Source organism: Aethalodelphis obliquidens, unplaced genomic scaffold (assembly GCF_003676395.1).
Source record: "Aethalodelphis obliquidens isolate GAN/ISIS:26980383/991018 unplaced genomic scaffold, ASM367639v1 scaffold90, whole genome shotgun sequence".
NCBI lineage: Eukaryota > Metazoa > Chordata > Mammalia > Artiodactyla > Delphinidae > Aethalodelphis > Aethalodelphis obliquidens.
This window is the reverse complement of record NW_020838034.1, coordinates 4145211-4156318: the sequence shown is the minus strand read 5'-3', so window position 1 is coordinate 4156318 and position 11108 is coordinate 4145211. Positions and strand designations below refer to the sequence as shown.

Below are 11108 nucleotides of genomic sequence, written 5' to 3'. Positions count from 1 at the left end.
TTCTTTTATTTTTTAATTTACTTTTCTTAAATTATTATTTTTTCTTTCTTTTTTTCTCCCTTTTCTTCTGAGCCATGGGGCTGACAGGGTCTTGCTGCTCTGGCCTGGTGTCAGGCCTGAGCCTCTGAGGTGGGAGAGACGAGTTCAGGACATCGGACCACCAGAGACCTCCTGGCCACATGTAATATCAATTGGCAAGAGCTCTCCCAGGGATCACCGCCTCAACTCTAAGACCCAGCTCCACCCAATGGCCAGCAAGCTCCAGTGGTGGACGCCCCATGCCAAACAACTAGCAAGATAGGAACACAAACCCACCCATTAGCAGAGAGGCTGCCTAAAATTATAATAAGGTCATAGACACCCCAAAACACACCACTGGACATGGTCCTGCCCACCAGAAAGACAAGATCCAGCCTCATCTACCAGAACACAGTCACCAGTTCCCTCCACCAGGAAGCCTACACAAGTCACTGAAACAAACTTACACAATGGGGGCAGACATGAAAAACAATGGGAACTATGAACCTGCAGCCTGAAAAAAGGGACCCCAAACACAGTACGTTAAGCAAAATGAGAAGACAGAGAAGTATGCAGCAGATGAAGGAGCGAGGTAAACACCCACCAGACCAAACAAATGAAGAGGAAATAGGCAGTCTACCTGAAAAAGAATTCAGAGTAATGATAGTAAAGATGATCCAAAATCTTGGAAACAGAATGGAGAAAATACAAGAAACATTTAAAAAGAAACTAGAAGAACTAAAGAGCAAACAAACAATGATGAACAGCACAATAAATGAAATTAAAAATTCTTGGGGCTCCTTTAAGATGGTGGAGAAGTAAGATGTGGAGCTCAACTTCCTCCCCACTGATACACCACAACTACATCTACATGTGGAACAACTCCTCCAGAACACCTGCTGAACGACGGCAGAAGACCTCAGACCTCCCAAAAGACAAGAAACTCCCCACATACCTGGGTAGGGCAAAGGAGAAAAGGAAAAACAGAGAAAAAAGAATAGGGACAGGACCTGCACCTCTGGGAGGGAGCTGTGAAGGAGGAAAAGTTTCCACAAACTAGGAAGCCCCTTCGCGGGCGGAGACTGCGAGCGGTGGAGGGGGAAGGCTTCGGAGCCACGGAGGAGAGCACAGCAACAGGGGTGCGGAGGGCAAAGTGGGAGAGATTCCCACACAGAGGATCGGCGCCGACCAGCACTCACCAGCCTGAGAGGTCTGTGATCTTTGATGTTACTACTGAAATTGTTTTGCAGTGCCATGAACCACACACCCATATAAGATGGTGAGTTTCTTTGATAAATGTTATGTGTGTTCTGACTGCTCCACTGATGGACCATTCCCCCATCTCTCTCCTCGTTGGGCCTCCCTATTCCCTGAGACAAAACAATATTGAAATTAGGCCAATTAATAACCCTACAGAGGCCTCTAAGTGTTCAAGTGAAAGGAAGAGTCACATATCCCTCATGTTAAATCAAAAACTAGACATTATTAAGCTTAGTGAGGAAGGCAAAAAAAAAAAGAAGACAAAAGCTAGGCCTCTTGCACCAAATAGACAAGTTGTGAATGCACAAGAAAAGTTTTTAAAGGAAATTAAAAATGTTATCCCAGTGAACACATGAATGATAAGAAAGCAAAATAGCCTTATTGTTGATATGGAAAAAGTTTTAGTGGTCTGGATAGAAGGTCAAACCAGCCACAACATTCCCAGGGTAAGGTCCTAACACTCTTCAATTCTATGAAGGCTGAGAGATACATGATGGTCAGCTGTTTTTAGCAAAATGTACTTTTTGATTAAGGTATATACATTAATGCTCTTGCACACTTAATAGGCTACAGTATAGTGTAAACATAACTTTTATATGCACTGGGAAAGCAAAAAAGTTGTGTGTCATTTTATTGCAATATTCACTTTATCACAGTGGTCTGGAAGTGAACCCATAATATCTCCAAGGTATGCCTGCACTGGAATGCAAACAGATCAAATACAAAGGCTGACATATCAGGCACTCAGAAATGCACATGCTCTTCGATCTTGCCAGTGCTCAGGCTCTCAATGATATATCCCAATCCTTCCTTCACAGCATGGAGCCAGGAATAACTTTTGCCCCTTCCTTCCACCTTTTCTCCCAGTAAGAACTTTCCCTCAACACTTGGCATTGAGTACACCTGCTCCTTCCTCTCTCTTGTTCTCCAACAACTCCTGCCTGTCCACATGCACTCACGCTGGGTGTGAGTGCATATCTCATTTCAGGGTCCCAACCAAGAATTGGGGGTGGTGACTCAAAAGACAGGAATTCACTAAAGAAGATAGGTGAGAGTGGGAGGAGAGCCCCTCAGATGGGAAGAGAAAAAGGGATGCAGCCCATAGCAAGGTGACACAGTGTGAGTGAAGGGGGAAATGTATAATCAGGGTCGTCTCATTGTTTATCTTTACCTCTTTCTTCTTCAAGGTCATCAAGGCCAGGAAAAGCAAGGAACAACCATTCAATCCTGAATCATATATGGAAACCTGGCTCGAGCTGTTCTTCTAAAAACCTGGATGTCATTAATATTGATGTTTATGGAGCTAAGATCTAAGTACAGAAAAAATATATATATATTTTAAGTATATATATATATATATATAAATATATATATATATGCTTGAAATACAGCAATATATATACTAGCTATTAATTCTTAGGAATGGGGTGTTAGGGGTGCTTTTCACCTTCTTTTTTATACTTTACTATCTCAATGCCATATTTTGCATCTATAACTTTTATAATTTGGAAAAAATAATAAGCATCATGTTTTTTCCTATAGGCTTGCCTCCCTAGCAGTCTAATTCATTGGTTTGTTGCTTAAAAGCAAATAATCTGTGGCCTGCAGATCAGATAGGGACACCTAAGCCCCAAGCGATATTTGAATTTATACTTTGGGTGTGATCTTTACAGGATATAACTCTGGTCAAGAATGAACAGGTTGATGCTCCACCAGAATTGGTGCTTTATAGGTCTAACGCCCAAGCTGAGGCCTTCCAAAGCAGATGGCAGTGCTCGCACTCACTGCAAGTTTATCTCATGATGTAACAGGACAGAGTCCGGAGCCTGTATCCAGGTTTCCTTCTATTTTGACTGAGTCAAAATTAGCCAGACCTTGACTGGAACTGAGCTGCTGTCTATCTTCATGGTGAAGGAAGGGCATTGGCTAGGTGAGCTTATGTAAACAAAAAGGCAGCAGAAAGTTTAGTTTCCTTGAGATTCCAAGTTTTACATAATGTATACTGCTGATATCAAATGAGTCTTATTTAGACCATGGTACCCACTTTTTCTATGGAGTTGTGTTAAAGAAAATAAAATTGTCTTTTATTTTAAAAAAAAGAATGACAGGTTGAACAAGCTGTGCCCTGCTCAAAGAAACCCAAGAGGAAGCCAGACCAGCTGAAATCCAGTCTATGCTTCAATTGCCAACCCTTATCCTAGGGTGGAGTTGCTTTAGTCCAAAACAATGATATCTTTTCAGAATTGATCTCCTGGAGGGGCCATAATTGGGTAATTTGTGTACCATATAAGGTAGCTTCTGGTGATTTGCATGAAGTCTCTAGTATATGTGGGAAGTAATTCTAGCCCTGTCTGACGTGAAATAGCTGGTTCCACTTATTTACTCAGGTACCAACAGGTTAGTAGCTCTCCAGATATATTTCCTGGTCCTCATATATGTGGATCCTATGAGAAAGTTGCTCCAGGCAAAGACTTGCATTAGGCAAACACTGAAGAATAATTCATTTACTTTAGGGTACAATGACAGAAAGTAGATATCTAACACTGATTTTACAGTGTATTTTTTTTATTTTATAGAAATATAGTTGATTTACAACCTTGTAACATTATAATGTATTGTTTCCGCTGTACAGAAAAGTGATTCAGTTATACATATAAATATATTCTTTTTCATATTCTTTTCCATTTTGTTTTATTACAGGATATTGAATATAATTCCCTTACAGTGTATTTCCTGATTGCATATTTGGTATCTGGTGTTTTGCAATTATTTTGTGTCACTTAATCTTATAATAGCTCTAGAGGCTTGATGGTGTACTTTTTACCCTCCTGATGAGAACAATAAGGGACAGAAAGGCAAGATCACGTTCTGAATAATTAGAACAATTCCATCATAACAAGAATTTCCTTCATGCCACTTTATTGTTAATTCTTCCTCCAATCCAAGCTCCCTGCAGCCACTAATATAGTTTCTTAACTTAAACTTTTCACTTTTCCAGAGTTTCCTAAAATGGAAATTTAAATATATATAGCAATTTGAGTCTGGCTTTTGGCACTTAGCATTGTGGTTTAGGATTCATTCATATAGTTGTGTGTATCAGTTTATTCTTTATATTGCTGTGTAGAATTCAATGTGTGGACCTACCAGAGTTTGTTTATTCATTCCCTAAGTGAGGAACAATTGGATTGTTTACAATTCTAGTTAACTGATCAGTTACCTAGACAATTGATAATATTTTAGGCTTAATTTAATGGGCTCAATGAATATATATATATATATATATATATATATATATATATATATATATATACATATTGAAAGCTCAAAACTAGGGTAAAAACCATGGCCTTCTTATCCAAGGTTAATTTTGGCTTGAATTATTCAGAAGGACAGATTCTCCCTATCAGTTCCTCTACACTGAAGCCAGGACAGAAGAGTTTAGCCTTAAGCTCCTGGAGGCAGAGTCAGCAGGTTCCCTCTCCAGGGCTCTTGGTGCTAGCCTAGACCAGAAGCAGTCACACAGGGCTAGTTCCCAGAGGCTCAGAGTCAAAATATATTATTATTTCTCCCTTCTAATAAGTCACCTCATACTAACTCTGTCTTCTATTTTCTTCTTTTAAGCACAGCTCTTTCACCCCACCTTACTTATTGGACTCCCAAGTCAAATAATATAGTTTATTGGACTCCCACCTTACTTATTGGACTCCCACCTTACTTATTGGACTCCCAAGTCAAATAATCTAGTTTATCACTCAACTGTAGTAATTTTGTATTTATAACAAGAGGCACTTAGAATAAAGATCATGAGTATAAATATAAAAATAACCTACAAGGCAAACATGTTTATATGAAGTAATCCATTTTTCAGAAGCTACAAGGTTAAAGGGAACTTGAAACAGGATTGTGACAGCATCTTGAAAATAAAAACACTTTAAATTTATTTCAGTTTTAAAACATCCGCTCTACAGCTCTTGAGGTTGAGGAGGTTAATTTATTTTAGTTTTTTCTATATAAAAATATTCTTTATCATCTTTATTGGAGTATAATTGCTTTACAATCTTGTATTAGTTTCTGCAGCATAACAAACTGAATCAGCTGTATGTATACATATATCCCCTTATCCCCTCCCTCTTGCACTTCCCTCCCACCCTCCCCATCCCACTGCTCTATGTGTTCACAAAGCACCAAACTGATCTCACTGTACAATGCAGCTGCTTGCCACTAGCTATTTCTTTTACATTTCGTAGTATATATATGTCAGTGCTACTCTCTCACTTCCTCCCAGCTTACCCTTCCCCTCCCATTGTCCTCAAGTCCATTCTCTATGTCTGCATCTTTATTCCTGTCCTGCCCCTAGGTTGATCAGAACTATACATTATTCTTAACATCTTTATTGGAGTATAATTGCTTTACAGTGGTGTGTTAGTTTTTTTTTTTTAAGATTCCATATATATGTGCTAGCATATGGTATTTGTTTTTCTTTTTCTGACTTACTTCACTCTGTATGACAGACTCTAGGCCCATCCACCTCAGTACAAATAACTCAATTTCGTTTCTTTTTATGGCGGAGTAATATTCCATTGTATATATGTGCCACATCTTCTTTATCCATTCATCTGTTGATGGACACTTAGGTTGCTTCCAGGTTCTAGCTATTGTAAATAGTGCTGCAATGACCATTGTGGTACATGTCTCTTTTTGAATTATGGTTTTCTCATGGTATATGCCCAGTAGTGGGATTGCTGGGTCATATGGTAGTTCTATTTTTAGTTTTTTAAGGAACCTCCATACTGTTCTCCATAGTGGCTGTATCAATTTACATTCCCACCAACAGTACAAGAGGGTTCCCTTTTCTCCACATCCTCTCCAGCATTTATTGTTTGTAGATTTTTTGTTGATGGCCCTTCTGACTGGTGTGAGGTGATACATCATTGCAGTTTTGATTTAAAATTCTCTAATGATTAGTGATGTTGACCATCCTTTCATGTGTTTATTGGCAATCTGTATATCTTCTTTGGAGAAATGTCTATTTAGATCATTTAGAACATTTTGGTACATGACTCTTATTGAATTTTGGTTTTCTCAGGGTATATGCACAGTAGTGGGATTGCTGGGTCATATGGTAGTTCTATTTGTAGTTTTTTAAGGAACCTCCATACTGTTCTCCATAGTGGCTGAACCAATTCACATTCCTACCAGCAGTGCAAGAGTGTTCCCTTTTCTCCACATCCTCTCCAGCATTTATTGTTTCTAGATTTTTTGATGATGGCCATTCTGACTGGTGTGAGATGATATCTCATTGTAGTTTTGATTTGCATTTCTCTAATGATTAATGATGTTGAGCATTCTTTCATGTGTTTGTTGGCAGTCTGTATAGTGGCAGATCTTGGTTAGAAGCATCTATCACTACCAATACTTGACTGTACTTCCTGGATGGAGAAAAATTGCCTGTAATGTTGCCTCTAGTTTCAATACTATGTAAAATATTTACATAGTTATTAATAGTTGACATACCAGAGGCATAAAATTATTATTTACATGTAATTTCTTCCTAGCGTATTTGGAAATAAATTTTGCCCTTGTTATCCTCTTGCCTATGACAAGGATCCACTACTTCTATGATACACTTTCATGATTACACTTGCCTTTCAGAATTATTCACAGAATTACAAGTGAGTAATGGGCTCATATCATCACTGCAACGAATCCTTCAAATTCTGGAAGAGCAATGAGCTTCTAGAAGGGTTGAGGACTTAATAAATATTTTTTCCACATTTTTCCCATATAGTACAATGGAAACAATTTGAAAAATAATCCTGAGATGTCAAATAAATGAAATCAATCAGTAGATAATATTGTGTTAGCCCACTATCTGATCTGTAAATAGGATGAGACCATGAAATGAAAAATGATCCCAAAGACCTGGTACATTTAGTAGATGATTTGAGGTCACCTGAAGGGAGAATAAAACTGATTGAGTTAATTCAAACTAGGTTTGTGGAGTAGACAGTTGAAGTCTAGATTAAAAATAAAAAAAAAATCTGAATATGCAGGAGTAAGTCAGGGAAAATCAAGGAGGATTTGGCAAGAGCACCACAATAACCAGTAGGTTTTCATGCATTTCCATTACAGACTTTAGTGCTGCTTATGTGGACGTGTTGTATGATCTAAATGTAAAGGGGAGAGAGGGACTTTAGGTACTTCAGAGGGTCCCAATCCACAGACCAGGAGATAGAGGACACGTGACAGGAACGACCATGAGTCAGGACATTTCCTTCTCCTGTTACTAGAAACTCTTCGGCTGTTTCTGCAGCAGAAATTAAACCATATGCAAGCCCCAATGTCCTCGTTTTTTGAAGTAAAAGGCTGACTCAAGAGTTAATGATCATTCACCTCCTAGAGTAATGGAACTAAAAACAAAAATAAAAAAAACAAATGGGACCTAATAAAACTTAAAAGCTTTTGCACAACAAAAGAAACCATAAACAGGATGAAAAACAACCCTCAGAATGGGAGAAAATATTTGCAAACAAAGCAACTGACAAAGGATCAATCTCCAAAATATACAAGCAGCTCATGCAGCTCAATATCAAAACAACAAACAACCCAATCCAAAAATGGGCTGAAGTCCTAAATAGACATTTCTCCAAAGAAGACATACAGATTGTCAACAAACACATGAAAAGATGCTCAACATCTCTAATCATTAGAGAAATGCAAATCAAAACCACAATGAGGTATCACCACACACCAGTCAGAATGGCCATCATTGAAAAAACTAGAAACATAAATGCTGGTGAGGGTTTGGAGAAAAGGTAACCCTCCTACACTGTTGGTGGGAATGTAAATTGATACAGCCACTATGGAGAACAGTATGGAAGTTCCTTAAAATATGAAAAATAGAACTACTATATGACCCAGCAATCCCACTACTGGGCATATACCCTGAGATAACCATAATTCAAAAAGAGTCGTGTACCACAATATTCATTACAGCTCTATTTACAATAACCAGGACATAGAAGCAACCTAAGTGTTCATCAACAGAGGAATGAACAAAGAAGATGTGGTACATATATACAATGGAATATTACTCAGCCATAAAAAGGAACAAAATTGAGTTACTTGTAGTGAGGTGGATGGACCTAGAGTCTGTCATACAGAGTGAAGTAAGTAAGAAAGAGAAAAACAAATGCTGTATGTTAATGCATATATATGGAATCTAGAAAAATGGTACTGATGGACCTAGTGGCAGGGCAGGAATAAAGACACAGACATACAGAACAGACTTGAGGATGCAGTGGGGGAAGGGGAGGCTGGGACGAACTGAGAGAGAAACATTGACACATATATATACTACCAAATGTAAAGTGGATGGCTAGTGGGAAACTGCTGCATAGCACAGGGAGATCAGCTCGGTGCCTTGTGACGACCTAGGGGGGTGGGATAGGGAGGGTGGGAGGGAGGCGCAAGAGAGAGAGGATATGGGGATATATGTATACATATAGCTGGTTCACTTTGTTGAACAACAGAAACTAACACAACATTGTAAAGCAATTATACTCCAATAAAGATGTAAAAACAAAATAAATAAAAAATCTCTCTACCATAAAAGAAAAAAAGAGTTAATGATCAGGAAATGTGAAGATGTAGAAATAAAGAATAGCTATTGGGCTGAACAACTGGTAGCTATTTAGACTATAAATCCACCACACAGCAGAATCACCAAACTCCCAGTTCCCTGAAAGATATAGATAAAGGCCTGACACACATTCCTAAGTTGTTTTTACAGGGAGCAGACGCCTTCCAGATGAAAACTGCTGACCATAATAACATAGACCCTAGACAGGTTGAAACCAGAAGGTTGATGATGCTTGAAACTTCACCTTGATGTCAACCAGTCTGAGAATTTTCCAAGAGCTGATCATACCCTGCTCCTTAAACACTATAAAACTCCTTACTACTCAAAAATTCTTTTGTTTAAGTAGGAAGATAAATCAGTGGGTCACACAGTCTTGAGAGCATTAGCCCACTGTAGTCCCCTTTGCCTGACAAAGCAATAAAAGCTACTCTTTTCTACTTCAACCAAAACCCTGTCTCTGTGTTTCTATTTGGCACCAGTGAACAGAAGCTGAGTTTCAGCAGCAGAAAGCACACACATTATTGGCCCAAATAAGAGGAAGTCAGAACAATGCTCTTAAATCCATACTGTGCAGTTGAAATTTTAAAAGATGGACGAAAGAAATGGAAAAAAAAAATTGTGACCTTTTTGTGATTCTTAGCGGCCAAGTGGTTGATGGTTAGGGCCATCATAGAGATACAAAGTGATTTGTCAGGCTCTCAACACTTCCAGAGGATCAGTGTTTTTCTAGAATGTGCAACGCTTCATTGTTATAATGAGATAAGCTAAACGGGAAATGAGATAAGTGGGAAGCGAGAGAACTCTTAATATGGGAAAAAATGCCTGGAAAAACCTGTGTGACCTCCCATCATCTCAAGTATTATTACAGAATATCACTCAAATTCCTCAGTGTAGAGTCCCCACCAGGTCAATGCCATATGTCTAGCAGATACCAGAAGCCTCCTAAGAAGACGTGTCAGGAGGGGAAGATGGCAGAAGAATAAGAAGCGGAGATCACCTTCCTCCCCACAGATACACCAGAAATACATCTACACGTGGAAAAACTCCTACAGAACACCTACTGAACGCTGCCAGAAGACCTTAGACCTCCCCAAAGGCAAGAAACTCCCCACGTACCTGGGTAGGGCAGAAGAAAAAAGAAAAAACAGAGACAAAAGGATAGGGATGGGACCTGCACCAGTGGGAGGGAGCTGTGAAGGAGGAAAGGTTTCCACACACTAGAAGCCCCTTCGCGGGCGGAGACTGCGGGTGGCGGAGGGGGGGACTTCGGGACCGCGGAGGAGAGTGCAGCAACAGGGGTGCGGAGGGAAAAGCGGAGAGATTCCCACACAGAAGATTGGTGCCAACCAGCACTCACCAGCCCGAGAGGCTTGTCTGCTCACCTGCCGGGGTGGGTGGGTCTGGGCGCTGAGGCTCGGGCTTCGGTCAGAGCGCAGGGAGAGGACTGGGGTTGGTGGCGTGAACACAGCCTGCAGGGGGTTAGTGCACCACGGATAGCCGGGAGGGAGTCCAGGGAAAAGTCTGGACCTGCCAAAGAGGCAAGAGACTTTTTCTTTCCTTTTTGTTTCCTAGTGCGCGAGGAGAGGGGATTAAGAGCGCCGCTTAAAGGAGCTCCAGAGACTGGTCCAAGCCTTGGCTAAAAGTGCGGAACCCAGAGATGGGCATGAGACGCTAACGCTGCTGCTGCCGCCACCAAGAACCCTGTGTGCGAGCACAGGTCACTCTCCGCACCTCCCTTCTGGGGAGGCTGTGCGGCCCGCCACTGCCAGGGTCCCGGGATCCAGGGACAACTTCCCCGGGAGAACGCATAGCGCACCTCAGGCTGCTGCAATGTCATGCCAGCTTCTGCCGCCGCAGGCTTGCCCCGCACTCCGTGCCCCTCCCTCCCCCCAGCCTGAGTGAGCCAGAGCCCCCGAATCAGCAGCTGCTTTAACACCGACCTATCTGAGCGAAGAACAGACGCCCTCCGGCGACCTACACGCAGAGGCGGGGCCAAATCCAAAGCTGAGCTGCTGGGAGCTGTGGGAACAAAGAAGAGAAAGGGAAATCTCTCCCAGCAGCCTCAGAAGCAGCGGATTAAAGCTCCACAATCAACTTGATGTACCCTGCATCTGTGGAATACATGAATAGACAACGAATCATCTCAAATTGAGGAGGTGGACTTTGAGAGCAAAATTTATTATTTTTT

General features: G+C 40.7%; 1 long non-coding RNA gene across 1 annotated transcript; it reads left to right on the top strand.

Annotated features, from left to right (window-relative positions):
- The first annotated feature begins 1153 nt into the window (after positions 1-1153).
- Positions 1154-3957, top strand: LOC113614010 (uncharacterized). Its single transcript, XR_003430427.1, has 2 exons — positions 1154-1297; positions 2466-3957. It is a non-coding gene; the product is annotated as an uncharacterized LOC113614010 (long non-coding RNA).
- Positions 3958-11108: the final 7151 nt, after the last annotated feature.